General features: G+C 41.7%; 1 protein-coding gene across 2 annotated transcripts in view; it reads left to right on the top strand.

Moving 5' to 3' along the window:
* The first annotated feature begins 399 nt into the window (after nt 1-399).
* wdr89 (WD repeat domain 89) overlaps nt 400-11276 on the top strand; it is a 62720-nt gene continuing 51843 nt past the window's right edge. For both annotated transcript variants that reach the window (XM_087137875.1, XM_022248619.2), the window contains exon 1: nt 400-556. The gene's annotated coding sequence lies outside the window, so the exon portion shown is untranslated. The remainder of the gene's footprint in view (nt 557-11276) is intronic.

Below are 11276 nucleotides of genomic sequence, written 5' to 3'. Positions count from 1 at the left end.
AGGAAGAAATTAATGGTAAGGGCCTAGCACCTGTGGACACTGGCTGTACAGATAACTTCATGTTAAGATAGAGTTGGAGTTTGAGCTCACGTTGCAGTCGCCGAGTGCTCGAACACAGGTAATGTTTTTCAGTGGAGAGACCTTGAAATGAAATGAAAAGATTTTAATGCATTTAGACCTGGCAGAAAGAAGTTGTAAATAACTGTTTGGACCCAATTCAAACGACACCCCCCATGTAGCAGGTTGGTGGTTTACGTACCGTAAAGCACGTGGGAAGTAATAGCGCCCTCTATTGGTAGCTCCTGGCCCCACAAGATCTAGTTCCTGCACTGATACGACGGACAATGCATAAAAAGAGAGTTCTCAGTTTTGGTGTTCTGTCTATTTATGTTCCATTCGCGAGATGTGACATGTGGATATGTTGCGTGAGTGACGACGCGACAAGCATGACATGCACGAGGACTAGGGGCTGGACTGTTATTGTCGAGTTTTAAGAAGGGCCTACTGTTAAAAGTGAGGAGTAACTATAGAAAACAGGGCCACCCCCGTTTTTACCGTAAGTATACGAGTTAGTACGCATGCTACCTAACCTTAGGCCGCGCCTAGCCCAGGTTGTCAGGTAGGCCCTACCATTACCCGTAAACAGGGCCCAACGAATACTCCTCTATCGTACACTGTCGTATACTGGGCCCTGTTCCAATTAATACATGGAGGTATTTCTTTTGAAAACTTTATCCGGGACATCCGGGGGCATAACTAAACATCCGCTTAATTTTATGAGCTGAAATTGCACCGGTATGTTCACTACTTACATTGTAAAAATTCCAATAGGTTGCTAATGCTAATTGTAGAAAACTTGCCTTTTCTTCATTTGGAGGAAAAAATGTTTCCTTTTTTGCCGTTTCCCCACTCCGGACGAATTTTCTCCTGACTTGCACATTACACAGACTCCTTCGTATGGTCAAGTAATGATACCCTGTACGAGAGCCTGTCTAGTTTGCACCCAGACTTCAGCACCTACGTATCTCGTTCAGATCTGCGAGAATACCTGTCGATCTAAGGAATGCTGGTCAACTTGTACTCCGACCAACTCATAAGCCAAACAACTCGTACGCTGACCAACTCGTACGCCGACCAACCCGTCCACCAAGGTTCACATGTGTGTCGGAGCATTAACGTCGTACAAGCTTTTGCTGCCATGTTTTCATCAAATTTACTTTTAGATGTAAATCAATTACATGTAAAAAACCAGATAAGCTGATTGTTCATTATTTTTTTCTTTTTAGGTCGAGACTGGTGGTTTTAGATTTTGCTTAGATATCCTTAATTAAATGATGTTAATGTTATGTACCCTTTGGTGGGATTCGGAACCGGATTCCAACCAACCAATCAAATTAGGGACAAGTTGAGGTTGAAAATAGTCCCAAAAAGTATTTGCATAACAAGGAAAGTGTTCTAACAGCTTGGCGTTTGCGTTCCCAACCTAGTTGTCGGCCCGCGCTACAAAGCCAAAGCTGCTTGTGCTCATTGATCGCATGGAACACACAGACAAAGGATATGGCTAATTAGCAGTTCTTAAATGTTTCACTGTAGAAACCAATTTATTCTCTAATTATTCTATCCATATTAGTCACACAAATATCATTTTTGGTAGCATCCTGGGAGCTTGCCCTTTATGACAAAATGCAACACATCACAACTGTCAACATTAACCAGTCAATTTTGCAATTGAACAGAACTTCTCTAGAGCTTTGCAGCGTGTACTTAAATTACTCAAATCTTCATTCATATACATCACACACTATTGGGGGGTGTGGGTGAAAGTCGGATCCTTGGACCCTGTCGGACCTGGCCGGATCGTCCATGTAATCACATTACAAATCGGTCAGGTTTGGGGATCAGGGTTGTGCAATTCTGTAGCGCCTTTCCTAAATCCAGTTCATGGTTTTCCTATGCAGGATCAGGGAAGGTCCGACTAGCTCCTGGATATTATCAGTCAAGGTAGTGACAGGAATTATTAACCCTAACAGTCCTCAATCCTTCACCTGTTGGAGGACTGAGGACTGTTAGGGTTAAAGATGTTTCTAATAACATTAGTTATACAAGGCGCACGAGTTGGTCGCCGTACGAGTTGGTCGGCAAACGAGTTGGTCGGCGCACGAGTTGGTCGCCGTACGAGTTGGTCGGTGTACGAATTGCCACGCGCACGGCTTGACCAAACTGCACACGAGTTGGCCAGTGTATGGTTGTTCATGAATCGCAACGAAAAGCGTGGAGTTTCGCAAAACTTTTCTGCAAAATATGTTGTATGCGGATGTATTTAGTAATTTCAACACTGCATTTTTGGAACTCGGAATACAACTTCAAGGCACGTGTGAATGACATTTTGAGCTGCTTTTGGCAGGAAAAAATGTGAGAAAAAAATGTACTAGAAAAAAAGTTTTGTACCCTAGACATCAGTCGTAGTGTAAATAAAGACAACGTCTAACCTGGGCAAGGCCTGGGCAGTACATGCCTTACGCGTATGTTTAAGAACACTCACAAAGTTCTCTGTGTAATGTTGGGCCTAATGTTGGGCCTATTAACCCTGGGTTTGCAACACTGTATTACATGTACCGGGTAGGGAGAGCTTTTGAATCCAGCCCAGTAACAGAGTTAGGTCAATCCAGTGCTGATTGGGGTACATTTACTTCACTCAGAAATTCCACTTGCTTAATCAAATCGTCCTCCCAAGAGGCTTGATAGTCAGTTCACCCCATTTCCACATCGTCACATCCCCACATAGCCCCATCTCCACTTTTGCCCAATCCGTGCTCGAGTGTGTTACAAATACAACCCTCTTCAAAAGATGGTCCTGAGAGGAATTCCTCAAACGATATGGAGTCATACTCTATGGCATTCACCAAATTTATGTCAATTGCGTTGTCCATGGTGAATCGATACATAATGTACACGTACATGTACATGTATGGTTGGACTAACATTGGGTTCATTTCTCATCCTCTTCAAGTTTATTTCAAAGCGATACACAGTTCTGTACACATCGTTCTTGTACACATAATTGTCGATGCATCCAGACAGCTGTTCCGCGGCGATCAGATTAACCTCAGTGCACCGCAGCAGGAAATTTTTCGGAAACATGCTGGCTTCAAGTACGAGCAAAACAACCTAAAATTAAACTCCAGAACGCAGAAAATACACACATAAAAAAAGATACTAAGTTCTGTGAATTAACTTGAAGAAATCTTGCAATATCGATGCTTTTTTCCAATGCGTGACGTCAGGTACGTGTACATGTGTGGTCCCTGCGGCATGAATAGACTGGTTGCCCCACTCCATCATGCATCCTCTAGCATGGGTGCAGTGCGGTGGGAACCAGCTCTTTGCGCACATGTTTTTACCACAGCAACAGCGAAAACCGAAGAGAACTTGGGAATTTAAGGAAGTTACATGTAATTGCAAAATTGGGCGAAGTGGGGATGGAGCAAAGTGGAGAATGGGGCGAAGTGGCCAAGACAGCCCAAGAGCCAATGAAACTGATGCATATCCTTATATCATCAGGCATCCGATAAAATCAAATCAAATTTGTTTGTTTGTGCACCGTGTGGATCATTAACTCTTGCCTTACACTAGCAAGTTCAACAGAATTATCAGATCATGCCGTCATATCTGCTAGTGTGTAAAAACTCGATGACAAAAAACCCGTAAAAATAGTAATCGCCAATAGTTCACCTTAAATTTGTGATCCTCTTGTAGCCAAGAACTTTCTCTTTCAAAATGTGTCATTAGTTTGGACTAAATTGCCGTCTAACACCTGAAAAATGAATCGCAAAGAACAATGAGTCAGAGAGCTTCGCAGCCAGGCAGTAGCAGCTTCAATGGAGGACACCATTTTGCAAATCAATCCTCAAAAACCTTTGAACTTTGAGTTCTCTTCCTCTTCCGGTAAATGCCCTCTATGTTGTTTTTATGCAATATCCTCATCAAAGAGGCTCTGAGCTTTAGACTGATACCAAAGTTTCCCAAACTTCACAGGTACCGGTAATTTCACTAAAAAAGGTGTTAAAAATCACACTATTTTAATGCCACAGATTTTCATGGGAAAACTGACAAAAATTGTCACAAAATTGCAAAAAAGACCATGATGAACGGGAGAGAAGTTACCTAAAGTAGAGTTTTGGGAAAGTTTGGAGTGTGCTGATTCTAACAGTGTGTGTTGCTGTTGCTGTGGAACTTGTGATAAGCTGCGATTTTCTTACACGTTCGTGAACTGTCAGATTTCAGAAATTTTACCGATCCGCATAGAGTTTTACAGTGCTTCACATGTTCATTTGTACTACTGGGGTAAGACTGGTTCGTGTCCCGTCTCAGTCCTCTGAACATATATTTTTTAGAGTCGACAACCAGTCCAATGACGCACAATGCGTCATATCATTGCCAACCTCTTGGGCTGTGTGCACGTCCTTCACAGGGAACCAAAGTGGCGAGGCAAGATCGTACCCAAGGGAATGAGATTACGTTACTGTACTGGTCACGGTTTGTTTATGTATGTATACATCTGGAGTACTGGGACAGGAAAGAAACCAGTTTCAACGGTCATGCATCGCAGTGTGAAGTGCAAATGTGCGGATTGGCAGTGAAGAGAGGCATATTTAGTAACTAATTGATTTTAATGCCATCATAATTAATGGATGTAATGATGACTTTTTTAACCTAATTTATTGTCATTTTTTTGCTAATTTGACAGTGATGATAATCAATAATCGTTTTGCACCATTCAACATTATTTTCCACGGAATGGTTGAATATTTTAACAAAGCCAGACAAAACAATTTTATGTACTGTACATGCATGTACTACTCTTTGCCATTGTGCATCAGAATTGCTACGATTTTGCAATCTGTCACGGCTTACATGTACATGTACGCAACGCACATTGATGAAAACAAGATAGCACTAGCACTAGGGTTGCTAGTGTGTAATGCGCTGGTCTGAAGGGTTCCATATGGAAATCACTGATTTTTCCCAATTGTGGTGTATTGGCCATCAAAATTGATTACATGCCTGAAACAGTCAAGGAAAATATCAAAATATACATGTACAGTACTGTAACTTCAGAAATATTGAAAAAATGTTCAGACCAATCTCGTACCGTTTGTGCACATAGTGTCAAGTGATGTCCGTGTATGGAACTCTTTCTGCAATCACCTCTCGCCACTCAGAATGTCATGGTGACTGAGTTCCCAGGTTTGATTCTCGGCCCGGGGTACATTTGAGTAGAGTTGTTCGTTGGTTCCCTCCTGTGCCTCAGGGGGTTTGCACCAGTTTTCCAATTTCCCTCCCTGCTCAGAAATCCACACTTACGGTCTCTGGTTGGCTCCACCAGCCAATGAAGGTTGTTTAGTGGCTCCCTGAGGTGGCCATGTACATGTATAGATTCAGCTCAACCACCTTGTAGTTTAATGTCTTCATTGTACAGTGCATTTGAACATACCGGTACATTTAACCATGAAATTTGTGCTTATATAAATTGATGAATTATAAATGCAAAGAGTGCACAGGTACATGTACATTCCAACTTAAATTGGTCATGGGAGCTTTGCACATCCTGAGCCAAATGTGCATTTAACCTGTGCGCGTGACCAGAAAACCATCATGGCTGTGTGCACGTACCGGTCTACGTAAGCACACCATCTCTTGTTCCCATCATGGAAGTCAGTCGCGGGGGACAAAGATGTCAGAGGGGCCGTTGTTGTGAACGTAGGTGGAAACGTACCGTAGCCCAAGGTCGGATGGGCAGATGCGGCCACACTGTGGGCATGCAGCAGCTGTTGATCCAGAAGCTGTTGGATCAAGTGTCCTCTCTTTACGGGCTTGACGCTTCAGGTCCAGATCTTGCAGATGCCTGTATTCCACTTTGGACGGCAAATCGCCAGGCACTGTGGTCAGTGGCCAAAGTCTCCCATCCATGTTGAATAATACCACAGGATCTCAAGGACATCTTAAGACGATCTTTGCGTTTGAGTGGTTATCCAATGCTCTTGCTGCCAGAGGCCAGCTCTGAGAAGAAGACCATCTTTGGTATGCATGTGTCATCCACGGGAAACACGTGCCCAACCCACTGAAGCTGAGCTTTCATTATGAGTGCTTCGATCCCAGGCACATCGGCTCTGCAAAGCTCTTCTGTGTTGGAAACTCTATCCTCCTGGGAGATGCCCAAGATCTTTCACAGGCAACGAAGGTGGAACTGGTCAAGCGCTTTCATCTGTTTCCTGTAGAGCAGCCATGTTTCACCACCATGCAGCAAGGATGTGATGCCTACTGCCCTGCAGACCACCAGTTTGGTGTGTCGTTTGATACCATGCTCATCCCACACTCTTGACTGAAGCCTGACAAAGGCTGAAAGGAGGCCCAAGCAGATATAAGCGGCAGAGTCTGAAAATGCAGTGTGATTATTTGAATGACAGATAACAGCCACTGATGCACTGTAAAAATTGTTAGTATCATGAGCCATGATCTCTTGAGGAATATGGTGGCCAAGTGGTTGCTTTGGGAGAACTCGGTCCACACTACATGTACCGGTAGCAACAAAAATTCCCCTGAAGGAGCAGAAAAGCCATTTTCTGGGCTAATTTGCTAGATTTGTATCTACCATGGTGATTATCAGGTTCTGAAAAATTCCAATATCATGTTTGGACAACTACATGTGTAATGTCAGGCACTCTCTTTACGTGTACATGTATATGTATGTTCACTCCCATATACCCTTGTGCACTTAGATGAGAGATAGCGCATGTGCACTCAATCACTTTACTGTGGATTTCGAGGCAACCAAAGTCGTCAGACATTGTTCCAATACTTTTTTCCACTGATGGAGACCATAACTTATTTTTAATAAAATACAAACAAAGTTCGCGGAGATATAACCTGATAGCTTAAGTTGATCAGACAACATTAAACCACTGTATTAAATGAACCCAGTTACCAAAAATTTGAAACAAATTCTGAAAAAGTGATTTAAAAAAAAATCAGATTTGAAAGAAAATACTTTTACGGTCCTTCTCATTTTAAAACCACTTTTCCAGTTTATCCAAACAAACGAAATAAAGTGCCGTGTGTATTAAGGCCCAATTAAAACATTAGTAGTATTTTCAAGTTATTGTGAATTGAATAGTTTGCACAGAATCATTTGTCCGTAGTAGTGCATGTACTGTACATGTGTTGGAGTACATGTACTGGGTATGAAGGTGCACATGTGCACACATGCGTGTAAATCATGGACGACCTGTCAACAGAGAGCCAAAACTGAAATTGATCAAAACTAACAAGGGACAATTCACAGTTCAAACATACATGTAACTTGACAGGGCTGAGTCAATTCAAATAATTCACCATTCAAATATTGGACTTTCAATTCAATTGAATAGCCGAATATTCGGTTGTACCCACCGGCAGATTATGGACGAACAAACCATATATGGTTTGTTGAATATACCAAATCAGTTGCAATAACGCACACAACTGTACATTATGATCAATATACCTGTATTAGCTTCTCACATCTAGGAGTAGTATCTATAGCCACGATTTGGCAAGATTTAAGAGATGAGCAATATTTCTTGCCCAATTAATAATTTCTATTCCTTTTAAATTGTTAAATGAATAGATTACTTATTGAATCGTTGATAGAGTACTGTTGCTTTTCATGTAAATCTACCGAAACAAGCCTCCTTAGTGCATTTTTTCTCATTTAAAGCAAAAGAAAATGTTCCATTCCTTTTCATGAATTTTGCATTTTGAATATTCAAATTCGGAAAATACATGTACATTGTAGTATTTGAATCTTTGATCAACTATTTGGTTAAATTCGGATATTCGGCACAGCGTTTCAACATGATAACCTTTTTCAAACACTCTTTCAATTATAAATAAATATATAAAGATATTCAGCATGTGTGGGAAAAACTGGAGAACAATTGGGCTTTTCAATTTTAAAATACCCTTTTTTATGTTCGGAAATGTAACTTACACAGACATCTCAGTGTTTTCAGAAACCGCATAAAAAACGTATTTGCCTGGCTCTTTAAAAATACATGTTAATGTGCCATATTTGAACACGTTGAAAGAGGTGAGAATTTCCAGACTTAAAAAAAAAAAAATTAAGGTACCGTTAAAGCAGTTGTGTGCAACCAATGGCTCATAGGGATGTGTGCCTTGTAGGTACACTGTATCTCTTCATGTTGAATTAATGTACCTGTAGATGCTACTGGCGTACTGCATATTGCTATCTGTTAAGAATTCATGATCCCATTCCGCTGCCGTTTGCCCACAGCCTTTCCTGTTTGTTTTCAGCAGGCACCCGCATTTCTTCCGTTCGTTGGTTTTTCCCCCCGTTCCACAATCTATTATTATTCGTCTGTGCCATGCTTGCCGTAGGGCACCCGCCTGCCAGTCCTTTTATGCACCCGCTTCCTCTCATCAATTTCAATTCTATTCCTTAGGTTCTTGCCTGGATGGAATTCCATTACGTTAGTGTGTACCTGGATGCACATCTCTTTACAAATTTCCGTCGAATGGATTGTAAGGTGCGCTTGTGCTTTTACTGGGGCCTCGTGAACAGCTGGCTTCAGCTTAATTGGGTCCCTGTACCCAAGTATTCTTTCACTGGTGAGCACTCCTTGAATAGCATTGCCCCTGTGCATCAAGTGTTAGCATAAGGCACCACGGGTTTGTGCACATTCTGGTGAAAATTATTCAATTGGTCTACAATTATACTGTGGTACATGGCTCAAGTAGTTGAGAGTATGTACATGTATACCCCGGAAGTTGGTTCATGTGTACCTGTTGAGCATCAGTTTGATATTGCATGTACTGGTACTCTGCACGTACCGGTAGTCATTGCACCTCAGCAAACTTGAACAAGTATGAATTGATGATGGGAACATTTACAGATGCGAACATTTACAAATGTATACATGTGCATGCACGCATATGTACATTTGCATACACACGTGATTAGACTTTGGAACAAACTCTTTCACATGTGATGCCGGAAGCTGTTCTAAGGAACTGCTGTCCTCCAAAAATAAAAACCAGTTTGGAAATGTCCACCTTTAAGCAATTCTGGCCACTCGGCGATGCTAGACGTGGGTATAAATCCTGCATTCACCCGCTTCCTATGCCGCCACTCTGCGGGCCCTGCACTAAGCTTTATGGAACATTAAAACTACTGTGTCTGCTCCCTGGGGAATGTCAAATGCTTTCTCCCAATTCCCAAGAAGCCATTGACATTTCATGATTGCCATCATCATTATCACGGCTGAGGGGTGAAAGAGTCCCCTTCACACTCCCTGGGTGTTGCACAAGATTTTTTTGTGGGGAGGGGGGGCACAAAAGTACTTTCTTCCAGAGGGAAAATTTTCCATGGCAGGAAAAAAGGGCTGAAGGGGGTCAGTTTTGAGGTTTTCAAAGTAACCTGATGATTTTCATCTCCTTTCAATTTTTTGTTGTCCTTTCTTTTGCTCGTTGTCTCGTTTTTCCTTTTTTAGGATTTTTTTCTAGGAGGAGCACTAGCACCCCCATTCGCCACCACTCATGACACCCCTGACACACCATCATCCACCGGTACATGTACATGTATGAGCCTCCTTCTCCCGTGCTCCAGAGAAACGGTTGTGTTCGTTCTAAGGGTGCAAGTCATGCTATCACCAAACAATCTCAGTCAGAGAGGTGTCTGAGTACGGTATCTCTTGGACGCCCTGTAGGCCATTTTGGACTCCCTGTTTTTGTTACACAAGTGCCTACAATGTACATGTAAAAGCATTTTACTGTACCTTAGGAAATCGGGCACCTTATATTTCCCTTCAAGGCAGGTGCAGACAACCCTGTTTTCAGATGCTAGCTTTTAAAACCCTGCCATCCATTCTTTTAGGATTTGTCGTAAAGTATGAATGGGACAGAATAAAAAAACGTGGTTTGGGCCTTCTATGCCTTATAATGTGACGTGCAGTCTTGCGTGTAATTCATATATCTGAAGTATAGTGCTTCAGGGCTTCAGCGTTCAGTTGCTGTTGTCAACAAATGGTTAATGCTTTGGCAATAATTCTGAGCAATTGGTGAGAAAAACAATGGTATTAACCCTAACTCCCCAGAGTGATTTACTAGGAACCATACCCATTCACACAAATTCCAACACCATATGGGAAACTGTGCACAAAAACTGTTGGACTCTGTTTATTTTGGGTATGCCTGAACCCATGTTAAAGCACAAGCAGTTTAGGGGTACAGTACCCAGTGCCACAAATTCACACACTTTATTTGTGTTCAATTCTGTGTGGTTAGGGAAGGTTAGGGTTAATTAGCACTGCCAATTAGCGCTGGGTATTGAGGCCATAAAAAAATTAAACTGTGCCAGCCATAAGCCCATAACTACAGTTAACAAAGTGACAATAAACCAAAATGGAAATTGGAGACAGTTTATGACAACATTGAAAAATCAGACAATGAAAGCAGTTTGTCACTTCCAGAGTTTTCTTGACCATGGGATTAATTACCCCGGTGTTTTCCAGGCACTGAACTGTCGTCACCGTGGTCATTGCCCCCCAAGTTCTCCTTTTTTTTCCCCTCTTATTTTTTGCCTTATGATTGAAATGAAATTAATCACCAGGTCAGCTCTGCTTCCTTGCAGTGGAAGAGGTGTGATTGAGTATGTCTCTTCCTGGAAACCATTGCCAGTGTGTATTCCAAGAATTGAAGAGTGTTTTTTATTTTTGAAAAAGCAAAGATTGTCAGACTTGTCTTCTTTTTAAACATTTTTATGGGGCCATGACATGAAATTTACTTACATCGGAACGTAGTTTGTGTATAAATGCATCGGCACATGTACATGTAGGTGTATTGCATACACACCATACGTTTTAGCATTTTCTAAACTTTTACATGTACAGTATTTTGGAGCTTTTATGTAAAAACAAAATCTCTGTTTTAACCATCAAGATTCTAAAATGCCCTTTAACTGGACAAGCAGCTGAAAACTTCCAAGTGCAGTTGGTCTTTTTGTGTGTGGAGGGGGGGCCAGGATTTAATTTCAAGTACGTACATTTATTTAGCATATCTAGGAATTAACTCTTGATTGGATTTAACTCAGGTCAAATCCATTTTCCTAGAAAAAGAGAGTAATTTTCATAGGAAGAGCAGAGGGACACGGACCGGTACATGCAGGCAGGTTTTCACCGGTTGAAGGGGACAATTTCTTTTGTTAGGCAAATTAGACAGGA

This window comes from Acanthaster planci, linkage group LG06, assembly GCF_054643075.1.
Source record: "Acanthaster planci isolate LZ-2023a linkage group LG06, COTS_SCS, whole genome shotgun sequence".
NCBI classification, from domain to species: Eukaryota; Metazoa; Echinodermata; class Asteroidea; order Valvatida; family Acanthasteridae; genus Acanthaster; species Acanthaster planci.
Note: the sequence above shows the minus strand (reverse complement) of the source record. Positions and strands in the feature narration are given on the sequence as shown.